This window comes from Hylobates moloch, unplaced genomic scaffold, assembly GCF_009828535.3.
Source record: "Hylobates moloch isolate HMO894 unplaced genomic scaffold, HMol_V3 SCAFFOLD_15, whole genome shotgun sequence".
Taxonomy (NCBI): Eukaryota; Metazoa; Chordata; class Mammalia; order Primates; family Hylobatidae; genus Hylobates; species Hylobates moloch.
Window position 1 is genome coordinate 1137600 of NW_026652290.1, and position 9833 is coordinate 1147432.

Here is a 9833-nt window from a genome sequence, read left to right on the forward strand (position 1 = left end):
AAGGAAGGAAAAGAAAATTAAAACATTTTCGTGAACTCCTAAAGGATCACGGGCCCAGTGGAGAAGGTGGCCCTTCTCCCTTCCTCAGAGCCCCCGAGCCCTGCCCTGTGGGGTGGGAGGGAAGGGGACCTGCCCAGTGTCACGGTCAGTGGCCAAGCTGGACGACAGGTAACCCCTGAGTCCTGCCCCAGCCAGCCCTGCCCTCTGCTCTCCCAGAACCTAGAATCTTCCTTGAAGGGAAGGCACCGCCTCCTCTCATCCCCTGCCACGGGCATCAGTGTGGGGCTGTGCTCACCCTCTGCGTCCCCAATGGGGCAGCATCTGGTACCCGTGGAGTTGCCAGGAACGTCTGCCCAGATTGCCACTGTGAGCTGTGCCGGGGAGGCTCTGTAGGAGAGGAGGAGCGGTTAGCCGACTGTTGGGGCATGGGACGGGCTGGTCACGGGGCTCAGCTTCCTGGAGGGCTGCCGCTTTCTTAGGCCTGGCACCCGCCCCTCCAGCCACATGCCATCTGATTGTTTCCTGCGGGAGGTGCCAGCCCCTAGCTCTGGCAGCATCAGAGGAGCACATGAACCGAATGCTTCCAGAAGTCTCTGCGGCTGGTGGGGAGAAGGCTCTGGAGACCTTCAGTGAATTGTGGCCTGTTCCCCACTTCTCTCCGCACCGTTTGATGAGCCTCCTGTGGCATAGCTGGAAGGGCTGGGCGCTGAGGGTGTAGGCATCAGGACAGCTTTGCCTGGGCTGCCCACATTCTCTGCCCTGGGGGGACAGGGGCAGCTGGTGAAGCCCTCATGTGGTGTCTCAGTGAGGTGCCCAGTGATGGGCTAGGGTCACCCCGGTCCTGAGCCTCCCCACGGCCCTCCAGTTCTTCCCTCCCTCCCACCTGCTCCTGTCTCCTTCGTTTCCCGTTTCTGTCTGGGTTGACTCATGACATACCTGACAGCCTCCTGGCTTCAGCCTCCCTGCCGTCCCCAGAGCAAGGAGGGCTCGGGGGGCACAGAGTGTGGGAAGGGGCTGGACGGGAAGGCCAGAGGGTCATGACGGGTGGCGGGTGCCCTCCCTGCTGCCCCGTCTCGCCCGGCTCCCAGAGTCGCTCATTTAGGCTCTCTCTGGGTCCTCAGCTGCTCCCTGTGATCCCAGCCTCAAAGGTGCAGCTGGTCCGGTTAGACGTGTTCTCCGAAGGAGCAGAGAGTGATGCATCAATTTATCCTTTGTTGACTCTGAAAGTCTAAAGCTCCCAGGGAATCTGGACTAATCTCTCTCCTAGAAGCGGCTGGATATTTGTAAAAGGATCTGAGCTTGCTGAGTGTCACCTGGCAGTGGGAGCTCCATGCAGGTCCCTGGGTGGCCGTGCCGCTCTCCTCCCCTTCCCGCCCAGGCCAGCCTCCAGTGCTGTGCTCCTGCTGTTTCCTCTGCCTGGGACGCTCCCGCCCCTCAAGAAGAACTCAGGAAGCTCTTCCCTGAAGACGTCTGCGGGGGCTTGGCCAGCCTCCCTTCGTGTCCCCCTTGTCCCCTGCACAGACTTTTGTGCAACGCTGTGATGATTTATTTTATTTTTTATCTTTTGTAGTGATAGGGTCTCACCATGTTGCCCAGGCTGGTCTCAAACTCCTAGGCTCAAGCGATCCTCCCGCCTCGGCCTCCCGAAAGGCACAGGCACAAGGCACCGTGCCCGGCCCCGTGATGTTCATGGAACTGACTTGTCCCACGTCTGTCTCCTTCTCCTTCCTACCTCTGTGTGACTGGGCCCTCGAGCTGTGCTGGACACACAGAAGGTGCTGGTGCATGGAGGGTGGGGATCAGAAGGGCCTCCCTTCACCAGCAAGAAGGGCAGGTCCTGCTACAGTGTGGGTGGGTGCCTGGGACGCAGAAGGAAGCTGAACTGCTTCTAGTCCTGGCTTCTCAGGCTGCATTCACAGGCCAGAGCGTTTCTTTTTTTCTTTCTTTTTTTTTTTTTTTGTGAGACAGAGTCTCTACCGGTCTCGCCCAGGCTGGAGTGCAATGGCGTGATCTTGGCTCACTGCAGCCTCCACCTCCTGGGTTCAAGCGATTCTCCTATCTCAGCTTCCTGAGTAGCTGGGACTGCAGGCATGTGCCACCACGCCTGGCTGATTTTGTATTTTTAGTAGAGATGGGATTTCACCATGTTGGTCAGGCTGGTCTCAAACTCCTGACCTTAGGTGATCCACTCACCTTAGCCTCCCAAAGTGCTGGGATTACAGATGTGAGCCACCGTGCCCAGCCCTCCCGCAGTTCTGATTGGATAACCCAGCCCAGGAGTGCCCCGGAGCCCTCCTTCTGGCCATATGCTGAGCTCAGTGCCTCACCCCCACCATTTTAGTCCCCACCCATCCCTGCAGGGTCAGTCCTACTGTCCCCACTGCACAGATGGGGAAACTGAGGCTCAGAGGGGTTGGGGAAATTTGCCCACAGTTTCAGCCAACAAAATGGAGAACAGGATCCAGTCTGGCCCCAAGCCCTGCTCTGCTGACCTCTGTTTTATCTTCCCACCTGGGGCCCGCCACAGAGCCCGACCGGAGGACTGGGAATGTGCCCCCAGCTGGGACAAGGAACCAGCCGGCAGCCTTCCTGGCAGGCCCATCCCAGCCAGGCGAGGCCCCAGCTCTTCTCGGCTTCTCCCACTGCAGGTATGTGGACATGACAGCAAATAGACCATCCAATTTCCCTGCCCTCGTGCAGGGAATGGAGAGGAATGTTCTGGAGCAGACAGTGATGGCTGCTCCTGGGAGACACAGCAAGGAAGAGGTGAGCCGTGCAGAGAGTCGGGGGATTGGCGTCGGCCTCTCCCCTGCATGCCCCTGCCTGCCCCAAAGCCCGCAGTGTCTCAATGCTAGTCTGAACTTTCTCTCCCTTCCTGGGACTCAGGGAGGGATTCTTTGCCTGCTGGCCAGAGCAGGAAACAGCAGATGCTGCCCGGGCCGGCCTGTGGGGACGGCACCCTGCCTCTGGAAGGCTCAGTGGTGCTGTGGCCAGCCGGTGTCCACCAGGCCTGTGCCAGGTGAGATGGGCCTTCACGGTGGCCTGGCCCTACTGGGTACAGGTGGGGCTCCTGGGGATGCATCCCTCCCCCAGCAGGCAGTGGATTGGAGAGGAGCCCTAGGAGCATGAGGGACCCCAACTGGGGGGACTTCAGAGGTGCCTGCCTGGGAGGGGGCAGGTGCAAGAAAGATCTTTCCGGGACTCCGAAGGAGGAGACAGCCCCGGACTTCGAGGCACATGGCCAGAAGACTGGGAGCGGGAGCTGCGTGAAGGTGAGCACAGGGCACCCAGAAGACAGCAGCGGGCAGGGGCTATGCATGGGGACCTTGGGGCCAACCCCCAGGTGAAGGCTTGATGGAAGGAGGGAGGGAGCCACCGACGGTCCTCGAGGGTCCTTGGATGCCTGCTTATAGAGGAGTAGCCTGACACTGAGAAGTCAGGGAGCATCCGCGTCCCAGGTCTGGGTGAGCCAGGTGATCTGGTTTGGCTCTGTGTCCCCACCCAGATCTCATCTTGAATTGTAATCCCCACGTGTGGAGGGAGGGAGGTGATTGGATCATGGAGGCAGCTTCCCCAGTGCTGTTCTCGTGATAGCGAGTGGGGTCTCACGAGGTCTGATGGTTTTATAAGCGGCTCTTCTCCCTTCGTTTTCCTTCTCTCTCGCCTGCTGCCTTGCGAAGAAGGCGCCTGCTTCCCCTTCTGCTGTGAGTGTAAGTTTCCTGAGGTCTCCCCAGCCATGTAGAACTGTGAGTCAATTAAACCTCCCTTGTTGATACATTACCTAGTCTCGGGTAGTATCTTGATAGCAGTGTGGAAATGGACTAATACAGCAGGTGATCTGGGAATGTCACTGATCTGAAACCCGCCTATACGGGGATGGATGACGAGCCACGCTGGTGAACCGATTTCCTGACCCTCAGGGATTCCTGCAGGGGTGGCCCAGGTTCCTGGCTCTCAGACATGGGGGTGCATGGACCCGCTTGTCTGGTTCCAGCCTTTGGGGCGCTGCTGAGATTTGCTGGGGCCACCAGAAGAGGAGCAGCTGGCTTCTTGCTTGAGACCTTTTCGAGAACATTTTCAGGGTGTAGATGAGTGAAGGAACCACATGCTACTGTGCTCCTGGTTTAGAAACTGCTGATCTTCACTGACTGTATGGAGAGATCAATGGATGGAAGGCCCTTTGCTTTTGAAAGCAAAATAGAGAGCATCTGAGCTATGCAAGAAGAGCAAGGACAGGGACCTATTGTGATTCTGTGCCGGCCACCTCCTGATATTCTCCACTCCTGTGGAATTTGGTTTTACGACCACAGGACTAAGCTAGTTAGGACTTAGCTGAGGAGACGGGCCGCGTTTCCCTGTGCTCAGGTGGTGATGATGTTGTGCACCTTCTCTTGCCACAAGACCCAGAGTCAGTGAAGACAGGACTCCAGAGTCTTTGCACAGAAGCCAGGTCTTCCAGCCAAAGTGGATTCTGTGTGATTACAAGTTTGCTAATAATGCCACCCTGGTTTATTCATTTTATTTTTTTAAACAGCAAAACCAAAATGAATAAATTGAATCCGGTTTCACAATAATGAAGGAAAAGCCTTGTGTCTATTTTTTCTTTTTTTTGAGACGGAGTTTCACTCTCGTTGCCCAGGCTGGAGTGCAGTGGCACGATCTCGGCTCACGGCAACCTCCGCCTCCCGGGTTCAAGCGATTATTCTCCTGCCTCAGCCTCCCGAGTAGCTGGGACTACGGGTACATGCCACAACGCCCGGCTAATCTTTTTGTTATTTTTAGTAAAGATGGGGTTTCACCATGTTGGCCAGGCTGGTCTCGAACTCCTGACCTCAGGTGATCCACCCACCTCGGCCTCCCAAAGTGCTGGGATTACAGGTGTGAGTCACTGCGCCTGGCCCTTGTGTCTGTGTCTGTTTTTTAATTAAAATTTTGATGGAGATAATCGTAGATTCACATGCAATTGCAAGAAATCACACTGAGAAATTCCTTTGACCCTTTACTCATTTTCCACCAATGGCAACATCTTGAAAAATTATAATCCACAACCACAACCAGGCTATCAATGTTGGGACAATCCACCAGTCTTATTATTTATTTCTTTATTTACTTACTTCCTGAGACAGAGTCTCGCTCTGTCGCCCAGGCTGGAGTGCAGTGACGTGATCTCAGCTCACTGCAACCTCTGCTTTCCAGGTTCAAGTGATTCTCCTGCTTCAGCCACCTGAGTAGCTGGAATTACAGGTGTGCAGCACCACGCCCGGCCAATTTTTGTATTTTTAGTAGAGACCGGGGTTTCACCATGTTGGCCAGGCTGGTCTTGAACTCCTGACCTCAAGTGATCCACCTGCCTTGGCCTCCCAAAGTGCTGGGATTACAGGCATGAGCCACTGCACCCAGTCCCCATTTTTTTTTAATGCCTGCTCCTTCTTCTGAGGCAGGTGTACTGATTTTTATGGGAATGTAAACTTTCGTTTCTCCAGGCAGTGCAACAGCCGCCGTGTCATGTGGTAGTTAGTTGCGTGTTTCGTTTGATAAGAAACTGCTGGCTGGGTACGGTGGCTCACGCCTGTAATCCCAGAACTGTGGGAGGCGGAGGTGGGCGGATCATGAAGTCAGGAGATCGAGACCATCCTGGCTAACACGGTGAAACCCCGTTTCTACTAAAAATACAAAAAATTAGTCGAGCGTGGTGGCGGGTGCCTGTAGTCCCAGCTACTCGGGAGGCTGAGGCAGGAGAATGGCGTGAACCCGGGAGGTGGAGGTTGAAGTGAGCTGAGATCATGCCACTGCACTCCAGCCTGGGCAACAGAGCAAGACTCTGTCTCAAAAAAAAAACAAAAAACTGCTGTCCTGGCGCAGTGGCTCACACCTGTAATCCCAGAACTTTGGGAGGCCAAGGCAGGAGGATCACTTGAGCTGAGGAGTTTGAGACCAGCCTGGGCAACATGGTGAAATCCCATCTTTACTAAAAATACAGAAAATTAGCCGGGCATGGTGGCACGTGCCTGTGGTCTCAGCTACCTAGGAGGCTGAGGTGGGAGGATCACTTGAGCCCAGGAGGTCAAGGCTGCAATAAGCCGACATCACACCACTGCACTCCAGCCTGGGTAACAAAGTGGGGTCCTGTCTCAAAAAAAGAAAAAAAAAGAAACTGCCAGACTGTTTTCCAGAGTAACTGTACCGTTCCCACCAGCAGTGTGTGCGTGATCTTATTTCTCTGTGTCCTCATTAGCATTTGGTGTTGCCACCATTTTTTGTTTTAGCTGTTCTGATAGTTAACGCACTGATATCTCATTGTAGTTGTAATGTGAATTTCCCTAATGGCTGGGGATATTGAACATCTTTTTGCGTGCTTACTTGCCATCCGTATATCCTTTTCGGTAAAATATTTCATATCCCTTGCCCATGTTCTAATTACATTCTTTGATGCTTTTCTGTTCAATTACACTGAGGGAGGTAAGGGAACCAGCCAAGCAGATTCCCTGGAGAAGAACATTCCAGAAAGAGAGAAGAGCTAATTTAAAGGCCATGAGACAGGAGTTCAGTGTGTTCAAGATAAAGCACCAGAGTCAGTGTAGCCGGGCGAGTGAGCTGCGGGAGAGGAAGGCACATTCACCAAATAATTCATGCCCACCCCCATAACCAGCCCCCCTACAGACAGGCGGCACTGCACAGTTGGCCCAGGCCCCCACGAGGGGAAGGAACGTGGGCCACTCTTGGGCAGAGGCATGAGGAACAGGTGAGTGATGCCTGGCCTGCCTTCTGCATCTTGATGATTGCTGGAGGCCATGGGTTGAGTTTGTTGAAGCACGAGATTGTGGCAGCCTGGATGGGTGAGTCACTGCGTGGAGCCGCTGCTGGCTTTCTCTGGACTTAGCATGAGCGAGAAGTAAATCTGTAGCATATAACGTCTTGGAGACATCAGGGCTTATTTGTCACCACTGCAAAAATGAGTTCATTCTGACAGATACAGGGATGAGGTCAGCAAAAATGAGTTCATTCTGACAAATCCAGGGATGAGGTCAGAGGGACGTGGCGGGTGTGGGGGGCTGGTCAGGTCCTGCAAGGTCTTATGGGTCTTGGTAAGGACACCAGCTTTTTGGCTTGAGTTCTGAGTGAGATGGGAAACAGCTGCCTTTTGTCATTTGACTTTGACTTCCTCCCCTTAAAACCCCACCTGCTGCCTGCAGTGAAAGTTGTAACGTTTATGAGGTCAAAGGTATTCTCTTTCTCAGTAGCATCTGGGTTTTGTATCAGCTTGGAAAGTACTTTTGCATGTTTAATTCTCCTACCTTTTCTTCTCGTACTTTCATGGCCTTTTTAAATTTTATTTTTATTTTGTTTAGAGGCAGAGTCTCACTCCAGGCTGGAGTGCAGTGGTGCGATCTCGGCTCACTGCAACCTTCCCCTCCCAGTTCAAGCGATTCTCCTGCCTCAGCCTCCCAAGTAGCTGGGATTACAGGCACGTGCCACGATGCCCAGCTAATTTTTGTATCTTTAGTAGAGACGGGGTTTCACCGCGTTGGCCAGGCTGGTCTCGAACTCAAGTGACCCTCCCGCCTCGGCCTCCCAAAGTGCTGGGATTACAGGCGTGAGCCACCACACCCAGCCTTCATGGCTTTATTTTTTTACACTGAAATCTCTGATGTATCTGGTGAGTTTTGTGTAAGGAGTGAGGTCGAGCTTTTAATGAGTCCTAAATGGTCCTCTAGATTCAGTGCCTGCATGACAAAGCTTATGGCCAGCTCTTTGAAACCCTCTGGAGAAACCCTTTAGGGAACTGATGCTGGGTCTGGGGTGGGAAGGGCATCAGAGGTGGTGAGAGGAGCCCCGGCAGATCACCAGAGAAGGCAAGGGCCGGCTGGGTGGCTACCTGGGACAATTAGACAATTATAAGGAGTGTGGTGGCCGGGTGTGGTGGCTCACGCCTGTAATCCCAGTACTCTGGGAGGCCCAAGTGGGTGCATCACCTGAGGTTAGGAGTTCGAGGCCAGCCTGGGCAACATGGTGAAAACTCGTCTCTATAAAAAATTAGCTGGGTGTGGTGACGGGCACTTGTAATCTCAGCTACTTGGGAGGCTGAGACAGGAGAATCACTCGAACCTGGGAGGCAGAGGTTGCAGTGAGCTGAGATCACACCATTGCACTCAAGCCTGGGCAACAAGCGTGAAACTCTGTCTGCAAAAGAAAAAAAAAAAAAAGGAGTGTGGAAATATCCCAGGAATAAAACACAGTGCTAACATCACATTGTGTAGCCCCAGCGTGAAGGGGTTTCCGGCCACCACAGGGAGCAGAATGTCCTTTGGTGGACATGACAAGGGTTTTTTCTGAGACGCCCTGTCTGTGGCACAGCTGCCTGGGTGCCCGAGTAACACCCCTGTGTCAGCATTTAGTCCGTTGAAACATGCAGCTAAATAACCAACCGGCTGTCTACCGAGAAGAAGTGATTTATTTTTATTGCTTCATTTTTAAACACTTCAACATGCCTCCCAAGAAGCTGTGTGGTTTGGAAAAGCGTAAGAGAAAGCTGAAGAGAAAATGCAAGCTGGAGAAAAGTGGGGATGCTTTGCTGACACATTCTTCCGGAAACCAGCTCGGCTCTGCCAGGCATGTGTTTTTGGCCAGTGCCATTTCCAGGCCCCTGGAGTTGATGGACATTTCCTGTGTGGGGTCTGATTCCCACTACAGATTTGAAAGAGGCATGCAGATATTTATTTTAAAAAAACTAAATAGAACCTGGTAGCCAGACATGGTGGCGCGAGCCTGCAGTCTCAGCTACTTCTGAGACTGAGGTGGAAGAATCGCTTGAGCCCAGGACGTGGAGGTTGTAGTGAGCCAAGATTGCAGCACTGCACTCCAGCCTAGGTGACAGAACAAGAGACCCTGTCTCAAAACACAAACAGGCTGGGCATGGTGACTCATGCCCATAATCCCAGCAGTTTGGGAGGCTGAGGCAGGTGGATCACCTGAGATCAGGAATTCGAGACCAGCCTGGCCAACATGGCGAAACCCCCTCTATTAAAAATACAAAAATTAGCCAGGCGTGGTGGCAGACACCTGTAATCCCAGCTACTCGGGAGGCTGAGGCAGGAGAATTGCTTGAACCTGGGAGGCAGAGGTTGCAGTGAGCCGAGATTGTGCCACTGCGCTCCAGCCTGAGTGACAAGACCGAAACCGCATCTCAATAAAAAAACACAAAACAAAACAAAAACCCAAAACAAACAACCCAAAATAAAAAAAAACTAACTAAAGAATATTGGTTTTCCTGTCTCTCCAAGTATGTAGTGAATATCTCTCGATCTAAGGGGCGTTGTCGTGTTAGCCAGCTGAGGTAAAAAGACAAGACCCATCCGTCTCCCTGTGTCCTAGCTGGGGCTCTTAAAGAACCAACAAGGCCAGGTGCAGTGGCTCATGCCTGTAATCACAGAACTTTGGAAGGCCAAGGCGGGAGGATCATTTGAGCCCAGGAGTTCAAGACCAGCCTGGGCAACATAGGGAGACTTTGTCTCTACCAAAAAAATACAAAAAAAATTAGCTGGGCATTGTGGCATACACCTGTAGTCCCAGCTATTTGGGAGGCTGAGGTGGGAGGGTTGCTTGAGCCTGGGAGGTCAAGGCTGCAGGGAGCTGTGATGGCGCCACTGCACTCCAGAGAGAGACCCTGTCTCAAAAAAGAAAGAGAGAAAGAAGCAAGGAAAATAAAAAGGAAGGAAGGAAAAAAAAAGAAGGAAAAGAAAAAGGAAGGAAGGAAAGAAAGGAGAGAGAAAGAAAAGAGAGAGAAAGAAAACAGAAAAGAAAAGAGGCTGGGCGCAGTGGCTCATGCCTGTAAT